The sequence below is a fragment of the Schistocerca americana genome, chromosome 7 (genome assembly GCF_021461395.2).
Source record: "Schistocerca americana isolate TAMUIC-IGC-003095 chromosome 7, iqSchAmer2.1, whole genome shotgun sequence".
Classification (NCBI taxonomy): domain Eukaryota; kingdom Metazoa; phylum Arthropoda; class Insecta; order Orthoptera; family Acrididae; genus Schistocerca; species Schistocerca americana.
The window spans coordinates 44696868-44717387 of record NC_060125.1 but is presented as its reverse complement, the minus strand read 5'-3'; the positions used below and the strand labels follow the sequence as shown (position 1 = coordinate 44717387).

The 20520-nt window shown below is 50.2% G+C and overlaps 10 non-coding genes across 10 annotated transcripts; all 10 read right to left on the bottom strand.

Moving 5' to 3' along the window:
• Nucleotides 1–3019: 3019 nt before the first annotated feature.
• On the bottom strand, nucleotides 3020–3103 carry Trnal-uaa. The gene has a single exon. It is a non-coding gene; the product is annotated as a tRNA-Leu (tRNA).
• A 1788-nt stretch (nucleotides 3104–4891) lies between these two features.
• Nucleotides 4892–4975, bottom strand: Trnal-uaa. Its single transcript has one exon. It is a non-coding gene; the product is annotated as a tRNA-Leu (tRNA).
• Nucleotides 4976–6763: 1788 nt separating this feature from the next.
• On the bottom strand, nucleotides 6764–6847 carry Trnal-uaa. The gene has a single exon. It is a non-coding gene; the product is annotated as a tRNA-Leu (tRNA).
• Nucleotides 6848–8635: 1788 nt separating this feature from the next.
• On the bottom strand, nucleotides 8636–8719 carry Trnal-uaa. The gene has a single exon. It is a non-coding gene; the product is annotated as a tRNA-Leu (tRNA).
• A 1788-nt stretch (nucleotides 8720–10507) lies between these two features.
• Nucleotides 10508–10591, bottom strand: Trnal-uaa. The gene has a single exon. It is a non-coding gene; the product is annotated as a tRNA-Leu (tRNA).
• Nucleotides 10592–12379: 1788 nt separating this feature from the next.
• Trnal-uaa lies at nucleotides 12380–12463 on the bottom strand. The gene has a single exon. It is a non-coding gene; the product is annotated as a tRNA-Leu (tRNA).
• Nucleotides 12464–14251: 1788 nt separating this feature from the next.
• Nucleotides 14252–14335, bottom strand: Trnal-uaa. The gene has a single exon. It is a non-coding gene; the product is annotated as a tRNA-Leu (tRNA).
• Nucleotides 14336–16123: 1788 nt separating this feature from the next.
• On the bottom strand, nucleotides 16124–16207 carry Trnal-uaa. Its single transcript has one exon. It is a non-coding gene; the product is annotated as a tRNA-Leu (tRNA).
• Nucleotides 16208–17995: 1788 nt separating this feature from the next.
• Nucleotides 17996–18079, bottom strand: Trnal-uaa. Its single transcript has one exon. It is a non-coding gene; the product is annotated as a tRNA-Leu (tRNA).
• Nucleotides 18080–19867: 1788 nt separating this feature from the next.
• Nucleotides 19868–19951, bottom strand: Trnal-uaa. The gene has a single exon. It is a non-coding gene; the product is annotated as a tRNA-Leu (tRNA).
• Nucleotides 19952–20520: the final 569 nt, after the last annotated feature.

Here is a 20520-nt window from a genome sequence, read left to right as displayed (position 1 = left end):
GCCAGGAGGGAAGGCGACACATCACGGCGCAAGCAGCGCGTAGCAGAAGGCGGTGGTGGTGTGTCGGTCAGCATGATTGCTTCCCAAGTAGCTGACCCGGGTTCGAAACCCGGACACCGCACGGAAGTTGTCTTCTTTACTCAGGAGAGTGTTTCCAACGCTCGCGATCGTCGAATTTCCGAACTGTCGTGTTACGAATGGTTTTCCTTCGCCACTCGTCCCGCTCCGCGTAGGCTAGTACGGATTGCAATTCACAGCATCGTGTGTCCCCATGTGTCGACTTGTCTCGACTTTGCTCGGCTGACGCGAAAGCTGACGCTTGCAAATGGGCGTATATGTAGAGGACAGGCGCTAGAAACGACTGGGAGAGACCAACTCGACAAACGCACAACGGACCCTTTCATTTGACTGTGGCCGCAGGTTCGCGAATTTGCGTCCCGAGAGGCAAGAGAGGGGTCAGCGTGCTGGACCGTATCATTACCTCGCAGCAACACCGAAAACTAAGGGAAAAGGCAAAATTAAAGAATCCAACAGCACGCAGACTTCTTAGTTAGCCACCGAGCCGTGTACTAAGCACGTAAAAACGCTGCTTAACTTCGGTGATCGGACGAGAACCCGTGTCGTCAGCGTGGCACACAAGTCGGCGAGAACGTTTCCAGACGTGCGGACATCCTAGTCCTTGTACAGATCACTTGGGATTTGCCTGGCAGTCTCTCGCGCTGCCTTTTAGGGAAGCAATATGGAATAGCCCTTGGTGGGATCTAACCCATAGCCTTCCCGTTGTTAGCATGACACACTAACTTAGTGAGCTTACTGCCCACGCAATACGGCCGCTTCAGAACTCCAGCACCTGAGCCACCGTTTCATCTATCTTTATTAAGGCCTTTCGATTCATTTAAACACGTATGCGTTGCTGTTGAGGTTTTCTCGCTGTCGCTTGGAACCCAGGGCCACAGCACAACAACAACGGAGACGTCCGTGAGAAGAGCTACACCTCGACGCAGGAAAAGTATGTTCCGCTATTTCTTTTCGACCGCTCGGGCTGTCACTGTCGTCTCTAGTTAAATCTGCATGGCGTGTTTCTGCATAATTTACTTGTTCTGAAAGATCAAGGGAGTATGTTAGTTTCAGAATGTTTAAAATGCATTGTCAGATGTGTGGTTCGCACCCACGCTCCCTTACGGGAACCAGAGCTTAAATCTGGCGCCTTAGACCGCTCGGCCAATCTTACGTGCGAGGAAAGAGCTCCAGAGACTTCAATCTCTAGCAATATCTCAAAGAACCTCGCTGCGAAACCTGTTTTTTTTTTCGGTAGGATGGAATTATGTCAGTTTTAGAAAATTTAAGACGCAATGTCAGACGTGGCGTAGGAAATGCACCCTCCCTTTCGGGAACCAATGTGGCGCGTTGGACCGCATTCTTCCGTCGTTTCCAGTTTGAACTGTAACTAGCAAAACTGTATTTAGTAATAGGAACATTTTCACAATGATGCAAAGAAAACTAGATATTAGCCAACGGCAAATAAGGCCGTTTCCTAGCAACAGCCACGCTGTGCATTACGCACTCGTGGGAAGCCAATGAAATACTTCCCGTGAGGCTCAAACTGTCGTCCTTCACTTTACAATACTTAGGCACTGCCCCGGTGGTACCGACGCGTACATACTGAAACGTCTTTGGATCGTCAGTGAGTACTTCATATTAGAAATTTCGTGTTCGCCCTGATGTGCATTAAAGGGCAGATTCTTCAGTAAAAGTTAGTTCTGCGCTCAGTTTCAGTATATGGCCCTAGCAGCACCAGGAAAACGGGTTCAGATGTGCTCGCCTTCCACTCGGCGTTGAGCGCCTACAGCGAGATTGCCTTCGGCCTCTGGCGCCAGGAGGGAAGGCGACACATCACGGCGCAAGCAGCGCGTAGCAGAAGGCGGTGGTGGTGTGTCGGTCAGCATGATTGCTTCCCAAGTAGCTGACCCGGGTTCGAAACCCGGACACCGCACGGAAGTTGTCTTCTTTACTCAGGAGAGTGTTTCCAACGCTCGCGATCGTCGAATTTCCGAACTGTCGTGTTACGAATGGTTTTCCTTCGCCACTCGTCCCGCTCCGCGTAGGCTAGTACGGATTGCAATTCACAGCATCGTGTGTCCCCATGTGTCGACTTGTCTCGACTTTGCTCGGCTGACGCGAAAGCTGACGCTTGCAAATGGGCGTATATGTAGAGGACAGGCGCTAGAAACGACTGGGAGAGACCAACTCGACAAACGCACAACGGACCCTTTCATTTGACTGTGGCCGCAGGTTCGCGAATTTGCGTCCCGAAAGGCAAGAGAGGGGTCAGCGTGCTGGACCGTATCATTACCTCGCAGCAACACCGAAAACTAAGGGAAAAGGCAAAATTAAAGAATCCAACAGCACGCAGACTTCTTAGTTAGCCACCGAGCCGTGTACTAAGCACGTAAAAACGCTGCTTAACTTCGGTGATCGGACGAGAACCCGTGTCGTCAGCGTGGCACACAAGTCGGCGAGAACGTTTCCAGACGTGCGGACATCCTAGTCCTTGTACAGATCACTTGGGATTTGCCTGGCAGTCTCTCGCGCTGCCTTTTAGGGAAGCAATATGGAATAGCCCTTGGTGGGATCTAACCCATAGCCTTCCCGTTGTTAGCATGACACACTAACTTAGTGAGCTTACTGCCCACGCAATACGGCCGCTTCAGAACTCCAGCACCTGAGCCACCGTTTCATCTATCTTTATTAAGGCCTTTCGATTCATTTAAACACGTATGCGTTGCTGTTGAGGTTTTCTCGCTGTCGCTTGGAACCCAGGGCCACAGCACAACAACAACGGAGACGTCCGTGAGAAGAGCTACACCTCGACGCAGGAAAAGTATGTTCCGCTATTTCTTTTCGACCGCTCGGGCTGTCACTGTCGTCTCTAGTTAAATCTGCATGGCGTGTTTCTGCATAATTTACTTGTTCTGAAAGATCAAGGGAGTATGTTAGTTTCAGAATGTTTAAAATGCATTGTCAGATGTGTGGTTCGCACCCACGCTCCCTTACGGGAACCAGAGCTTAAATCTGGCGCCTTAGACCGCTCGGCCAATCTGACGTGCGAGGAAAGAGCTCCAGAGACTTCAATCTCTAGCAATATCTCAAAGAACCTCGCTGCGAAACCTGTTTCTTTTTTCGGTAGGATGGAATTATGTCAGTTTTAGAAAATTTAAGACGCAATGTCAGACGTGGCGTAGGAAATGCACCCTCCCTTTCGGGAACCAATGTGGCGCGTTGGACCGCATTCTTCCGTCGTTTCCAGTTTGAACTGTAACTAGCAAAACTGTATTTAGTAATAGGAACATTTTCACAATGATGCAAAGAAAACTAGATATTAGCCAACGGCAAATAAGGCCGTTTCCTAGCAACAGCCACGCTGTGCATTACGCACTCGTGGGAAGCCAATGAAATACTTCCCGTGAGGCTCAAACTGTCGTCCTTCACTTTACAATACTTAGGCACTGCCCCGGTGGTACCGACGCGTACATACTGAAACGTCTTTGGATCGTCAGTGAGTACTTCATATTAGAAATTTCGTGTTCGCCCTGATGTGCATTAAAGGGCAGATTCTTCAGTAAAAGTTAGTTCTGCGCTCAGTTTCAGTATATGGCCCTAGCAGCACCAGGAAAACGGGTTCAGATGTGCTCGCCTTCCACTCGGCGTTGAGCGCCTACAGCGAGATTGCCTTCGGCCTCTGGCGCCAGGAGGGAAGGCGACACATCACGGCGCAAGCAGCGCGTAGCAGAAGGCGGTGGTGGTGTGTCGGTCAGCATGATTGCTTCCCAAGTAGCTGACCCGGGTTCGAAACCCGGACACCGCACGGAAGTTGTCTTCTTTACTCAGGAGAGTGTTTCCAACGCTCGCGATCGTCGAATTTCCGAACTGTCGTGTTACGAATGGTTTTCCTTCGCCACTCGTCCCGCTCCGCGTAGGCTAGTACGGATTGCAATTCACAGCATCGTGTGTCCCCATGTGTCGACTTGTCTCGACTTTGCTCGGCTGACGCGAAAGCTGACGCTTGCAAATGGGCGTATATGTAGAGGACAGGCGCTAGAAACGACTGGGAGAGACCAACTCGACAAACGCACAACGGACCCTTTCATTTGACTGTGGCCGCAGGTTCGCGAATTTGCGTCCCGAGAGGCAAGAGAGGGGTCAGCGTGCTGGACCGTATCATTACCTCGCAGCAACACCGAAAACTAAGGGAAAAGGCAAAATTAAAGAATCCAACAGCACGCAGACTTCTTAGTTAGCCACCGAGCCGTGTACTAAGCACGTAAAAACGCTGCTTAACTTCGGTGATCGGACGAGAACCCGTGTCGTCAGCGTGGCACACAAGTCGGCGAGAACGTTTCCAGACGCGCGGACATCCTAGTCCTTGTACAGATCACTTGGGATTTGCCTGGCAGTCTCTCGCGCTGCCTTTTAGGGAAGCAATATGGAATAGCCCTTGGTGGGATCTAACCCATAGCCTTCCCGTTGTTAGCATGACACACTAACTTAGTGAGCTTACTGCCCACGCAATACGGCCGCTTCAGAACTCCAGCACCTGAGCCACCGTTTCATCTATCTTTATTAAGGCCTTTCGATTCATTTAAACACGTATGCGTTGCTGTTGAGGTTTTCTCGCTGTCGCTTGGAACCCAGGGCCACAGCACAACAACAACGGAGACGTCCGTGAGAAGAGCTACACCTCGACGCAGGAAAAGTATGTTCCGCTATTTCTTTTCGACCGCTCGGGCTGTCACTGTCGTCTCTAGTTAAATCTGCATGGCGTGTTTCTGCATAATTTACTTGTTCTGAAAGATCAAGGGAGTATGTTAGTTTCAGAATGTTTAAAATGCATTGTCAGATGTGTGGTTCGCACCCACGCTCCCTTACGGGAACCAGAGCTTAAATCTGGCGCCTTAGACCGCTCGGCCAATCTGACGTGCGAGGAAAGAGCTCCAGAGACTTCAATCTCTAGCAATATCTCAAAGAACCTCGCTGCGAAACCTGTTTCTTTTTTCGGTAGGATGGAATTATGTCAGTTTTAGAAAATTTAAGACGCAATGTCAGACGTGGCGTAGGAAATGCACCCTCCCTTTCGGGAACCAATGTGGCGCGTTGGACCGCATTCTTCCGTCGTTTCCAGTTTGAACTGTAACTAGCAAAACTGTATTTAGTAATAGGAACATTTTCACAATGATGCAAAGAAAACTAGATATTAGCCAACGGCAAATAAGGCCGTTTCCTAGCAACAGCCACGCTGTGCATTACGCACTCGTGGGAAGCCAATGAAATACTTCCCGTGAGGCTCAAACTGTCGTCCTTCACTTTACAATACTTAGGCACTGCCCCGGTGGTACCGACGCGTACATACTGAAACGTCTTTGGATCGTCAGTGAGTACTTCATATTAGAAATTTCGTGTTCGCCCTGATGTGCATTAAAGGGCAGATTCTTCAGTAAAAGTTAGTTCTGCGCTCAGTTTCAGTATATGGCCCTAGCAGCACCAGGAAAACGGGTTCAGATGTGCTCGCCTTCCACTCGGCGTTGAGCGCCTACAGCGAGATTGCCTTCGGCCTCTGGCGCCAGGAGGGAAGGCGACACATCACGGCGCAAGCAGCGCGTAGCAGAAGGCGGTGGTGGTGTGTCGGTCAGCATGATTGCTTCCCAAGTAGCTGACCCGGGTTCGAAACCCGGACACCGCACGGAAGTTGTCTTCTTTACTCAGGAGAGTGTTTCCAACGCTCGCGATCGTCGAATTTCCGAACTGTCGTGTTACGAATGGTTTTCCTTCGCCACTCGTCCCGCTCCGCGTAGGCTAGTACGGATTGCAATTCACAGCATCGTGTGTCCCCATGTGTCGACTTGTCTCGACTTTGCTCGGCTGACGCGAAAGCTGACGCTTGCAAATGGGCGTATATGTAGAGGACAGGCGCTAGAAACGACTGGGAGAGACCAACTCGACAAACGCACAACGGACCCTTTCATTTGACTGTGGCCGCAGGTTCGCGAATTTGCGTCCCGAGAGGCAAGAGAGGGGTCAGCGTGCTGGACCGTATCATTACCTCGCAGCAACACCGAAAACTAAGGGAAAAGGCAAAATTAAAGAATCCAACAGCACGCAGACTTCTTAGTTAGCCACCGAGCCGTGTACTAAGCACGTAAAAACGCTGCTTAACTTCGGTGATCGGACGAGAACCCGTGTCGTCAGCGTGGCACACAAGTCGGCGAGAACGTTTCCAGACGCGCGGACATCCTAGTCCTTGTACAGATCACTTGGGATTTGCCTGGCAGTCTCTCGCGCTGCCTTTTAGGGAAGCAATATGGAATAGCCCTTGGTGGGATCTAACCCATAGCCTTCCCGTTGTTAGCATGACACACTAACTTAGTGAGCTTACTGCCCACGCAATACGGCCGCTTCAGAACTCCAGCACCTGAGCCACCGTTTCATCTATCTTTATTAAGGCCTTTCGATTCATTTAAACACGTATGCGTTGCTGTTGAGGTTTTCTCGCTGTCGCTTGGAACCCAGGGCCACAGCACAACAACAACGGAGACGTCCGTGAGAAGAGCTACACCTCGACGCAGGAAAAGTATGTTCCGCTATTTCTTTTCGACCGCTCGGGCTGTCACTGTCGTCTCTAGTTAAATCTGCATGGCGTGTTTCTGCATAATTTACTTGTTCTGAAAGATCAAGGGAGTATGTTAGTTTCAGAATGTTTAAAATGCATTGTCAGATGTGTGGTTCGCACCCACGCTCCCTTACGGGAACCAGAGCTTAAATCTGGCGCCTTAGACCGCTCGGCCAATCTGACGTGCGAGGAAAGAGCTCCAGAGACTTCAATCTCTAGCAATATCTCAAAGAACCTCGCTGCGAAACCTGTTTCTTTTTTCGGTAGGATGGAATTATGTCAGTTTTAGAAAATTTAAGACGCAATGTCAGACGTGGCGTAGGAAATGCACCCTCCCTTTCGGGAACCAATGTGGCGCGTTGGACCGCATTCTTCCGTCGTTTCCAGTTTGAACTGTAACTAGCAAAACTGTATTTAGTAATAGGAACATTTTCACAATGATGCAAAGAAAACTAGATATTAGCCAACGGCAAATAAGGCCGTTTCCTAGCAACAGCCACGCTGTGCATTACGCACTCGTGGGAAGCCAATGAAATACTTCCCGTGAGGCTCAAACTGTCGTCCTTCACTTTACAATACTTAGGCACTGCCCCGGTGGTACCGACGCGTACATACTGAAACGTCTTTGGATCGTCAGTGAGTACTTCATATTAGAAATTTCGTGTTCGCCCTGATGTGCATTAAAGGGCAGATTCTTCAGTAAAAGTTAGTTCTGCGCTCAGTTTCAGTATATGGCCCTAGCAGCACCAGGAAAACGGGTTCAGATGTGCTCGCCTTCCACTCGGCGTTGAGCGCCTACAGCGAGATTGCCTTCGGCCTCTGGCGCCAGGAGGGAAGGCGACACATCACGGCGCAAGCAGCGCGTAGCAGAAGGCGGTGGTGGTGTGTCGGTCAGCATGATTGCTTCCCAAGTAGCTGACCCGGGTTCGAAACCCGGACACCGCACGGAAGTTGTCTTCTTTACTCAGGAGAGTGTTTCCAACGCTCGCGATCGTCGAATTTCCGAACTGTCGTGTTACGAATGGTTTTCCTTCGCCACTCGTCCCGCTCCGCGTAGGCTAGTACGGATTGCAATTCACAGCATCGTGTGTCCCCATGTGTCGACTTGTCTCGACTTTGCTCGGCTGACGCGAAAGCTGACGCTTGCAAATGGGCGTATATGTAGAGGACAGGCGCTAGAAACGACTGGGAGAGACCAACTCGACAAACGCACAACGGACCCTTTCATTTGACTGTGGCCGCAGGTTCGCGAATTTGCGTCCCGAAAGGCAAGAGAGGGGTCAGCGTGCTGGACCGTATCATTACCTCGCAGCAACACCGAAAACTAAGGGAAAAGGCAAAATTAAAGAATCCAACAGCACGCAGACTTCTTAGTTAGCCACCGAGCCGTGTACTAAGCACGTAAAAACGCTGCTTAACTTCGGTGATCGGACGAGAACCCGTGTCGTCAGCGTGGCACACAAGTCGGCGAGAACGTTTCCAGACGTGCGGACATCCTAGTCCTTGTACAGATCACTTGGGATTTGCCTGGCAGTCTCTCGCGCTGCCTTTTAGGGAAGCAATATGGAATAGCCCTTGGTGGGATCTAACCCATAGCCTTCCCGTTGTTAGCATGACACACTAACTTAGTGAGCTTACTGCCCACGCAATACGGCCGCTTCAGAACTCCAGCACCTGAGCCACCGTTTCATCTATCTTTATTAAGGCCTTTCGATTCATTTAAACACGTATGCGTTGCTGTTGAGGTTTTCTCGCTGTCGCTTGGAACCCAGGGCCACAGCACAACAACAACGGAGACGTCCGTGAGAAGAGCTACACCTCGACGCAGGAAAAGTATGTTCCGCTATTTCTTTTCGACCGCTCGGGCTGTCACTGTCGTCTCTAGTTAAATCTGCATGGCGTGTTTCTGCATAATTTACTTGTTCTGAAAGATCAAGGGAGTATGTTAGTTTCAGAATGTTTAAAATGCATTGTCAGATGTGTGGTTCGCACCCACGCTCCCTTACGGGAACCAGAGCTTAAATCTGGCGCCTTAGACCGCTCGGCCAATCTGACGTGCGAGGAAAGAGCTCCAGAGACTTCAATCTCTAGCAATATCTCAAAGAACCTCGCTGCGAAACCTGTTTCTTTTTTCGGTAGGATGGAATTATGTCAGTTTTAGAAAATTTAAGACGCAATGTCAGACGTGGCGTAGGAAATGCACCCTCCCTTTCGGGAACCAATGTGGCGCGTTGGACCGCATTCTTCCGTCGTTTCCAGTTTGAACTGTAACTAGCAAAACTGTATTTAGTAATAGGAACATTTTCACAATGATGCAAAGAAAACTAGATATTAGCCAACGGCAAATAAGGCCGTTTCCTAGCAACAGCCACGCTGTGCATTACGCACTCGTGGGAAGCCAATGAAATACTTCCCGTGAGGCTCAAACTGTCGTCCTTCACTTTACAATACTTAGGCACTGCCCCGGTGGTACCGACGCGTACATACTGAAACGTCTTTGGATCGTCAGTGAGTACTTCATATTAGAAATTTCGTGTTCGCCCTGATGTGCATTAAAGGGCAGATTCTTCAGTAAAAGTTAGTTCTGCGCTCAGTTTCAGTATATGGCCCTAGCAGCACCAGGAAAACGGGTTCAGATGTGCTCGCCTTCCACTCGGCGTTGAGCGCCTACAGCGAGATTGCCTTCGGCCTCTGGCGCCAGGAGGGAAGGCGACACATCACGGCGCAAGCAGCGCGTAGCAGAAGGCGGTGGTGGTGTGTCGGTCAGCATGATTGCTTCCCAAGTAGCTGACCCGGGTTCGAAACCCGGACACCGCACGGAAGTTGTCTTCTTTACTCAGGAGAGTGTTTCCAACGCTCGCGATCGTCGAATTTCCGAACTGTCGTGTTACGAATGGTTTTCCTTCGCCACTCGTCCCGCTCCGCGTAGGCTAGTACGGATTGCAATTCACAGCATCGTGTGTCCCCATGTGTCGACTTGTCTCGACTTTGCTCGGCTGACGCGAAAGCTGACGCTTGCAAATGGGCGTATATGTAGAGGACAGGCGCTAGAAACGACTGGGAGAGACCAACTCGACAAACGCACAACGGACCCTTTCATTTGACTGTGGCCGCAGGTTCGCGAATTTGCGTCCCGAGAGGCAAGAGAGGGGTCAGCGTGCTGGACCGTATCATTACCTCGCAGCAACACCGAAAACTAAGGGAAAAGGCAAAATTAAAGAATCCAACAGCACGCAGACTTCTTAGTTAGCCACCGAGCCGTGTACTAAGCACGTAAAAACGCTGCTTAACTTCGGTGATCGGACGAGAACCCGTGTCGTCAGCGTGGCACACAAGTCGGCGAGAACGTTTCCAGACGCGCGGACATCCTAGTCCTTGTACAGATCACTTGGGATTTGCCTGGCAGTCTCTCGCGCTGCCTTTTAGGGAAGCAATATGGAATAGCCCTTGGTGGGATCTAACCCATAGCCTTCCCGTTGTTAGCATGACACACTAACTTAGTGAGCTTACTGCCCACGCAATACGGCCGCTTCAGAACTCCAGCACCTGAGCCACCGTTTCATCTATCTTTATTAAGGCCTTTCGATTCATTTAAACACGTATGCGTTGCTGTTGAGGTTTTCTCGCTGTCGCTTGGAACCCAGGGCCACAGCACAACAACAACGGAGACGTCCGTGAGAAGAGCTACACCTCGACGCAGGAAAAGTATGTTCCGCTATTTCTTTTCGACCGCTCGGGCTGTCACTGTCGTCTCTAGTTAAATCTGCATGGCGTGTTTCTGCATAATTTACTTGTTCTGAAAGATCAAGGGAGTATGTTAGTTTCAGAATGTTTAAAATGCATTGTCAGATGTGTGGTTCGCACCCACGCTCCCTTACGGGAACCAGAGCTTAAATCTGGCGCCTTAGACCGCTCGGCCAATCTGACGTGCGAGGAAAGAGCTCCAGAGACTTCAATCTCTAGCAATATCTCAAAGAACCTCGCTGCGAAACCTGTTTCTTTTTTCGGTAGGATGGAATTATGTCAGTTTTAGAAAATTTAAGACGCAATGTCAGACGTGGCGTAGGAAATGCACCCTCCCTTTCGGGAACCAATGTGGCGCGTTGGACCGCATTCTTCCGTCGTTTCCAGTTTGAACTGTAACTAGCAAAACTGTATTTAGTAATAGGAACATTTTCACAATGATGCAAAGAAAACTAGATATTAGCCAACGGCAAATAAGGCCGTTTCCTAGCAACAGCCACGCTGTGCATTACGCACTCGTGGGAAGCCAATGAAATACTTCCCGTGAGGCTCAAACTGTCGTCCTTCACTTTACAATACTTAGGCACTGCCCCGGTGGTACCGACGCGTACATACTGAAACGTCTTTGGATCGTCAGTGAGTACTTCATATTAGAAATTTCGTGTTCGCCCTGATGTGCATTAAAGGGCAGATTCTTCAGTAAAAGTTAGTTCTGCGCTCAGTTTCAGTATATGGCCCTAGCAGCACCAGGAAAACGGGTTCAGATGTGCTCGCCTTCCACTCGGCGTTGAGCGCCTACAGCGAGATTGCCTTCGGCCTCTGGCGCCAGGAGGGAAGGCGACACATCACGGCGCAAGCAGCGCGTAGCAGAAGGCGGTGGTGGTGTGTCGGTCAGCATGATTGCTTCCCAAGTAGCTGACCCGGGTTCGAAACCCGGACACCGCACGGAAGTTGTCTTCTTTACTCAGGAGAGTGTTTCCAACGCTCGCGATCGTCGAATTTCCGAACTGTCGTGTTACGAATGGTTTTCCTTCGCCACTCGTCCCGCTCCGCGTAGGCTAGTACGGATTGCAATTCACAGCATCGTGTGTCCCCATGTGTCGACTTGTCTCGACTTTGCTCGGCTGACGCGAAAGCTGACGCTTGCAAATGGGCGTATATGTAGAGGACAGGCGCTAGAAACGACTGGGAGAGACCAACTCGACAAACGCACAACGGACCCTTTCATTTGACTGTGGCCGCAGGTTCGCGAATTTGCGTCCCGAGAGGCAAGAGAGGGGTCAGCGTGCTGGACCGTATCATTACCTCGCAGCAACACCGAAAACTAAGGGAAAAGGCAAAATTAAAGAATCCAACAGCACGCAGACTTCTTAGTTAGCCACCGAGCCGTGTACTAAGCACGTAAAAACGCTGCTTAACTTCGGTGATCGGACGAGAACCCGTGTCGTCAGCGTGGCACACAAGTCGGCGAGAACGTTTCCAGACGCGCGGACATCCTAGTCCTTGTACAGATCACTTGGGATTTGCCTGGCAGTCTCTCGCGCTGCCTTTTAGGGAAGCAATATGGAATAGCCCTTGGTGGGATCTAACCCATAGCCTTCCCGTTGTTAGCATGACACACTAACTTAGTGAGCTTACTGCCCACGCAATACGGCCGCTTCAGAACTCCAGCACCTGAGCCACCGTTTCATCTATCTTTATTAAGGCCTTTCGATTCATTTAAACACGTATGCGTTGCTGTTGAGGTTTTCTCGCTGTCGCTTGGAACCCAGGGCCACAGCACAACAACAACGGAGACGTCCGTGAGAAGAGCTACACCTCGACGCAGGAAAAGTATGTTCCGCTATTTCTTTTCGACCGCTCGGGCTGTCACTGTCGTCTCTAGTTAAATCTGCATGGCGTGTTTCTGCATAATTTACTTGTTCTGAAAGATCAAGGGAGTATGTTAGTTTCAGAATGTTTAAAATGCATTGTCAGATGTGTGGTTCGCACCCACGCTCCCTTACGGGAACCAGAGCTTAAATCTGGCGCCTTAGACCGCTCGGCCAATCTGACGTGCGAGGAAAGAGCTCCAGAGACTTCAATCTCTAGCAATATCTCAAAGAACCTCGCTGCGAAACCTGTTTCTTTTTTCGGTAGGATGGAATTATGTCAGTTTTAGAAAATTTAAGACGCAATGTCAGACGTGGCGTAGGAAATGCACCCTCCCTTTCGGGAACCAATGTGGCGCGTTGGACCGCATTCTTCCGTCGTTTCCAGTTTGAACTGTAACTAGCAAAACTGTATTTAGTAATAGGAACATTTTCACAATGATGCAAAGAAAACTAGATATTAGCCAACGGCAAATAAGGCCGTTTCCTAGCAACAGCCACGCTGTGCATTACGCACTCGTGGGAAGCCAATGAAATACTTCCCGTGAGGCTCAAACTGTCGTCCTTCACTTTACAATACTTAGGCACTGCCCCGGTGGTACCGACGCGTACATACTGAAACGTCTTTGGATCGTCAGTGAGTACTTCATATTAGAAATTTCGTGTTCGCCCTGATGTGCATTAAAGGGCAGATTCTTCAGTAAAAGTTAGTTCTGCGCTCAGTTTCAGTATATGGCCCTAGCAGCACCAGGAAAACGGGTTCAGATGTGCTCGCCTTCCACTCGGCGTTGAGCGCCTACAGCGAGATTGCCTTCGGCCTCTGGCGCCAGGAGGGAAGGCGACACATCACGGCGCAAGCAGCGCGTAGCAGAAGGCGGTGGTGGTGTGTCGGTCAGCATGATTGCTTCCCAAGTAGCTGACCCGGGTTCGAAACCCGGACACCGCACGGAAGTTGTCTTCTTTACTCAGGAGAGTGTTTCCAACGCTCGCGATCGTCGAATTTCCGAACTGTCGTGTTACGAATGGTTTTCCTTCGCCACTCGTCCCGCTCCGCCTAGGCTAGTACGGATTGCAATTCACAGCATCGTGTGTCCCCATGTGTCGACTTGTCTCGACTTTGCTCGGCTGACGCGAAAGCTGACGCTTGCAAATGGGCGTATATGTAGAGGACAGGCGCTAGAAACGACTGGGAGAGACCAACTCGACAAACGCACAACGGACCCTTTCATTTGACTGTGGCCGCAGGTTCGCGAATTTGCGTCCCGAGAGGCAAGAGAGGGGTCAGCGTGCTGGACCGTATCATTACCTCGCAGCAACACCGAAAACTAAGGGAAAAGGCAAAATTAAAGAATCCAACAGCACGCAGACTTCTTAGTTAGCCACCGAGCCGTGTACTAAGCACGTAAAAACGCTGCTTAACTTCGGTGATCGGACGAGAACCCGTGTCGTCAGCGTGGCACACAAGTCGGCGAGAACGTTTCCAGACGCGCGGACATCCTAGTCCTTGTACAGATCACTTGGGATTTGCCTGGCAGTCTCTCGCGCTGCCTTTTAGGGAAGCAATATGGAATAGCCCTTGGTGGGATCTAACCCATAGCCTTCCCGTTGTTAGCATGACACACTAACTTAGTGAGCTTACTGCCCACGCAATACGGCCGCTTCAGAACTCCAGCACCTGAGCCACCGTTTCATCTATCTTTATTAAGGCCTTTCGATTCATTTAAACACGTATGCGTTGCTGTTGAGGTTTTCTCGCTGTCGCTTGGAACCCAGGGCCACAGCACAACAACAACGGAGACGTCCGTGAGAAGAGCTACACCTCGACGCAGGAAAAGTATGTTCCGCTATTTCTTTTCGACCGCTCGGGCTGTCACTGTCGTCTCTAGTTAAATCTGCATGGCGTGTTTCTGCATAATTTACTTGTTCTGAAAGATCAAGGGAGTATGTTAGTTTCAGAATGTTTAAAATGCATTGTCAGATGTGTGGTTCGCACCCACGCTCCCTTACGGGAACCAGAGCTTAAATCTGGCGCCTTAGACCGCTCGGCCAATCTGACGTGCGAGGAAAGAGCTCCAGAGACTTCAATCTCTAGCAATATCTCAAAGAACCTCGCTGCGAAACCTGTTTCTTTTTTCGGTAGGATGGAATTATGTCAGTTTTAGAAAATTTAAGACGCAATGTCAGACGTGGCGTAGGAAATGCACCCTCCCTTTCGGGAACCAATGTGGCGCGTTGGACCGCATTCTTCCGTCGTTTCCAGTTTGAACTGTAACTAGCAAAACTGTATTTAGTAATAGGAACATTTTCACAATGATGCAAAGAAAACTAGATATTAGCCAACGGCAAATAAGGCCGTTTCCTAGCAACAGCCACGCTGTGCATTACGCACTCGTGGGAAGCCAATGAAATACTTCCCGTGAGGCTCAAACTGTCGTCCTTCACTTTACAATACTTAGGCACTGCCCCGGTGGTACCGACGCGTACATACTGAAACGTCTTTGGATCGTCAGTGAGTACTTCATATTAGAAATTTCGTGTTCGCCCTGATGTGCATTAAAGGGCAGATTCTTCAGTAAAAGTTAGTTCTGCGCTCAGTTTCAGTATATGGCCCTAGCAGCACCAGGAAAACGGGTTCAGATGTGCTCGCCTTCCACTCGGCGTTGAGCGCCTACAGCGAGATTGCCTTCGGCCTCTGGCGCCAGGAGGGAAGGCGACACATCACGGCGCAAGCAGCGCGTAGCAGAAGGCGGTGGTGGTGTGTCGGTCAGCATGATTGCTTCCCAAGTAGCTGACCCGGGTTCGAAACCCGGACACCGCACGGAAGTTGTCTTCTTTACTCAGGAGAGTGTTTCCAACGCTCGCGATCGTCGAATTTCCGAACTGTCGTGTTACGAATGGTTTTCCTTCGCCACTCGTCCCGCTCCGCCTAGGCTAGTACGGATTGCAATTCACAGCATCGTGTGTCCCCATGTGTCGACTTGTCTCGACTTTGCTCGGCTGACGCGAAAGCTGACGCTTGCAAATGGGCGTATATGTAGAGGACAGGCGCTAGAAACGACTGGGAGAGACCAACTCGACAAACGCACAACGGACCCTTTCATTTGACTGTGGCCGCAGGTTCGCGAATTTGCGTCCCGAGAGGCAAGAGAGGGGTCAGCGTGCTGGACCGTATCATTACCTCGCAGCAACACCGAAAACTAAGGGAAAAGGCAAAATTAAAGAATCCAACAGCACGCAGACTTCCTAGTTAGCCACCGAGCCGTGTACTAAGCACGTAAAAACGCTGCTTAACTTCGGTGATCGGACGAGAACCCGTGTCGTCAGCGTGGCACACAAGTCGGCGAGAACGTTTCCAGACGTGCGGACATCCTAGTCCTTGTACAGATCACTTGGGATTTGCCTGGCAGTCTCTCGCGCTGCCTTTTAGGGAAGCAATATGGAATAGCCCTTGGTGGGATCTAACCCATAGCCTTCCCGTTGTTAGCATGACACACTAACTTAGTGAGCTTACTGCCCACGCAATACGGCCGCTTCAGAACTCCAGCACCTGAGCCACCGTTTCATCTATCTTTATTAAGGCCTTTCGATTCATTTAAACACGTATGCGTTGCTGTTGAGGTTTTCTCGCTGTCGCTTGGAACCCAGGGCCACAGCACAACAACAACGGAGACGTCCGTGAGAAGAGCTACACCTCGACGCAGGAAAAGTATGTTCCGCTATTTCTTTTCGACCGCTCGGGCTGTCACTGTCGTCTCTAGTTAAATCTGCATGGCGTGTTTCTGCATAATTTACTTGTTCTGAAAGATCAAGGGAGTATGTTAGTTTCAGAATGTTTAAAATGCATTGTCAGATGTGTGGTTCGCACCCACGCTCCCTTACGGGAACCAGAGCTTAAATCTGGCGCCTTAGACCGCTCGGCCAATCTGACGTGCGAGGAAAGAGCTCCAGAGACTTCAATCTCTAGCAATATCTCAAAGAACCTCGCTGCGAAACCTGTTTCTTTTTTCGGTAGGATGGAATTATGTCAGTTTTAGAAAATTTAAGACGCAATGTCAGACGTGGCGTAGGAAATGCACCCTCCCTTTCGGGAACCAATGTGGCGCGTTGGACCGCATTCTTCCGTCGTTTCCAGTTTGAACTGTAACTAGCAAAACTGTATTTAGTAATAGGAACATTTTCACAATGATGCAAAGAAAACTAGATATTAGCCAACGGCAAATAAGGCCGTTTCCTAGCAACAGCCACGCTGTGCATTACGCACTCGTGGGAAGCCAATGAAATACTTCCCGTGAGGCTCAAACTGTCGTCCTTCACTTTACAATACTTAGGCACTGCCCCGGTGGTACCGACGCGTACATACTGAAACGTCTTTGGATCGTCAGTGAGTACTTCATATTAGAAATTTCGTGTTCGCCCTGATGTGCATTAAAGGGCAGATTCTTCAGTAAAAGTTAGTTCTGCGCTCAGTTTCAGTATATGGCCCTAGCAGCACCAGGAAAACGGGTTCAGATGTGCTCGCCTTCCACTCGGCGTTGAGCGCCTACAGCGAGATTGCCTTCGGCCTCTGGCGCCAGGAGGGAAGGCGACACATCACGGCGCAAGCAGCGCGTAGCAGAAGGCGGTGGTGGTGTGTCGGTCAGCATGATTGCTTCCCAAGTAGCTGACCCGGGTTCGAAACCCGGACACCGCACGGAAGTTGTCTTCTTTACTCAGGAGAGTGTTTCCAACGCTCGCGATCGTCGAATTTCCGAACTGTCGTGTTACGAATGGTTTTCCTTCGCCACTCGTCCCGCTCCGCGTAGGCTAGTACGGATTGCAATTCACAGCATCGTGTGTCCCCATGTGTCGACTTGTCTCGACTTTGCTCGGCTGACGCGAAAGCTGACGCTTGCAAATGGGCGTATATGTAGAGGACAGGCGCTAGAAACGACTGGGAGAAACCAACTCGACAAACGCACAACGGACCCTTTCATTTGACTGTGGCCGCAGGTTCGCGAATTTGCGTCCCGAGAGGCAAGAGAGGGGTCAGCGTGCTGGACCGTATCATTACCTCGCAGCAACACCGAAAACTAAGGGAAAAGGCAAAATTAAAGAATCCAACAGCACGCAGACTTCTTAGTTAGCCACCGAGCCGTGTACTAAGCACGTAAAAACGCTGCTTAACTTCGGTGATCGGACGAGAACCCGTGTCGTCAGCGTGGCACACAAGTCGGCGAGAACGTTTCCAGACGTGCGGACATCCTAGTCCTTGTACAGATCACTTGGGATTTGCCTGGCAGTCTCTCGCGCTGCCTTTTAGGGAAGCAATATGGAATAGCCCTTGGTGGGATCTAACCCATAGCCTTCCCGTTGTTAGCATGACACACTAACTTAGTGAGCTTACTGCCCACGCAATACGGCCGCTTCAGAACTCCAGCACCTGAGCCACCGTTTCATCTATCTTTATTAAGGCCTTTCGATTCATTTAAACACGTATGCGTTGCTGTTGAGGTTTTCTCGCTGTCGCTTGGAACCCAGGGCCACAGCACAACAACAACGGAGACGTCCGTGAGAAGAGCTACACCTCGACGCAGGAAAAGTATGTTCCGCTATTTCTTTTCGACCGCTCGGGCTGTCACTGTCGTCTCTAGTTAAATCTGCATGGCGTGTTTCTGCATAATTTACTTGTTCTGAAAGATCAAGGGAGTATGTTAGTTTCAGAATGTTTAAAATGCATTGTCAGATGTGTGGTTCGCACCCACGCTCCCTTACGGGAACCAGAGCTTAAATCTGGCGCCTTAGACCGCTCGGCCAATCTGACGTGCGAGGAAAGAGCTCCAGAGACTTCAATCTCTAGCAATATCTCAAAGAACCTCGCTGCGAAACCTGTTTCTTTTTTCGGTAGGATGGAATTATGTCAGTTTTAGAAAATTTAAGACGCAATGTCAGACGTGGCGTAGGAAATGCACCCTCCCTTTCGGGAACCAATGTGGCGCGTTGGACCGCATTCTTCCGTCGTTTCCAGTTTGAACTGTAACTAGCAAAACTGTATTTAGTAATAGGAACATTTTCACAATGATGCAAAGAAAACTAGATATTAGCCAACGGCAAATAAGGCCGTTTCCTAGCAACAGCCACGCTGTGCATTACGCACTCGTGGGAAGCCAATGAAATACTTCCCGTGAGGCTCAAACTGTCGTCCTTCACTTTACAATACTTAGGCACTGCCCCGGTGGTACCGACGCGTACATACTGAAACGTCTTTGGATCGTCAGTGAGTACTTCATATTAGAAATTTCGTGTTCGCCCTGATGTGCATTAAAGGGCAGATTCTTCAGTAAAAGTTAGTTCTGCGCTCAGTTTCAGTATATGGCCCTAGCAGCACCAGGAAAACGGGTTCAGATGTGCTCGCCTTCCACTCGGCGTTGAGCGCCTACAGCGAGATTGCCTTCGGCCTCTGGCGCCAGGAGGGAAGGCGACACATCACGGCGCAAGCAGCGCGTAGCAGAAGGCGGTGGTGGTGTGTCGGTCAGCATGATTGCTTCCCAAGTAGCTGACCCGGGTTCGAAACCCGGACACCGCACGGAAGTTGTCTTCTTTACTCAGGAGAGTGTTTCCAACGCTCGCGATCGTCGAATTTCCGAACTGTCGTGTTACGAATGGTTTTCCTTCGCCACTCGTCCCGCTCCGCGTAGGCTAGTACGGATTGCAATTCACAGCATCGTGTGTCCCCATGTGTCGACTTGTCTCGACTTTGCTCGGCTGACGCGAAAGCTGACGCTTGCAAATGGGCGTATATGTAGAGGACAGGCGCTAGAAACGACTGGGAGAAACCAACTCGACAAACGCACAACGGACCCTTTCATTTGACTGTGGCCGCAGGTTCGCGAATTTGCGTCCCGAGAGGCAAGAGAGGGGTCAGCGTGCTGGACCGTATCATTACCTCGCAGCAACACCGAAAACTAAGGGAAAAGGCAAAATTAAAGAATCCAACAGCACGCAGACTTCTTAGTTAGCCACCGAGCCGTGTACTAAGCACGTAAAAACGCTGCTTAACTTCGGTGATCGGACGAGAACCCGTGTCGTCAGCGTGGCACACAAGTCGGCGAGAACGTTTCCAGACGTGCGGACATCCTAGTCCTTGTACAGATCACTTGGGATTTGCCTGGCAGTCTCTCGCGCTGCCTTTTAGGGAAGCAATATGGAATAGCCCTTGGTGGGATCTAACCCATAGCCTTCCCGTTGTTAGCATGACACACTAACTTAGTGAGCTTACTGCCCACGCAATACGGCCGCTTCAGAACTCCAGCACCTGAGCCACCGTTTCATCTATCTTTATTAAGGCCTTTCGATTCATTTAAACACGTATGCGTTGCTGTTGAGGTTTTCTCGCTGTCGCTTGGAACCCAGGGCCACAGCACAACAACAACGGAGACGTCCGTGAGAAGAGCTACACCTCGACGCAGGAAAAGTATGTTCCGCTATTTCTTTTCGACCGCTCGGGCTGTCACTGTCGTCTCTAGTTAAATCTGCATGGCGTGTTTCTGCATAATTTACTTGTTCTGAAAGATCAAGGGAGTATGTTAGTTTCAGAATGTTTAAAATGCATTGTCAGATGTGTGGTTCGCACCCACGCTCCCTTACGGGAACCAGAGCTTAAATCTGGCGCCTTAGACCGCTCGGCCAATCTGACGTGCGAGGAAAGAGCTCCAGAGACTTCAATCTCTAGCAATATCTCAAAGAACCTCGCTGCGAAACCTGTTTCTTTTTTCGGTAGGATGGAATTATGTCAGTTTTAGAAAATTTAAGACGCAATGTCAGACGTGGCGTAGGAAATGCACCCTCCCTTTCGGGAACCAATGTGGCGCGTTGGACCGCATTCTTCCGTCGTTTCCAGTTTGAACTGTAACTGGCAAAACTGTATTTAGTAATAGGAACATTTTCACAATGATGCAAAGAAAACTAGATATTAGCCAACGGCAAATAAGGCCGTTTCCTAGCAACAGCCACGCTGTGCATTACGCACTCGTGGGAAGCCAATGAAATACTTCCCGTGAGGCTCAAACTGTCGTCCTTCACTTTACAATACTTAGGCACTGCCCCGGTGGTACCGACGCGTACATACTGAAACGTCTTTGGATCGTCAGTGAGTACTTCATATTAGAAATTTCGTGTTCGCCCTGATGTGCATTAAAGGGCAGATTCTTCAGTAAAAGTTAGTTCTGCGCTCAGTTTCAGTATATGGCCCTAGCAGCACCAGGA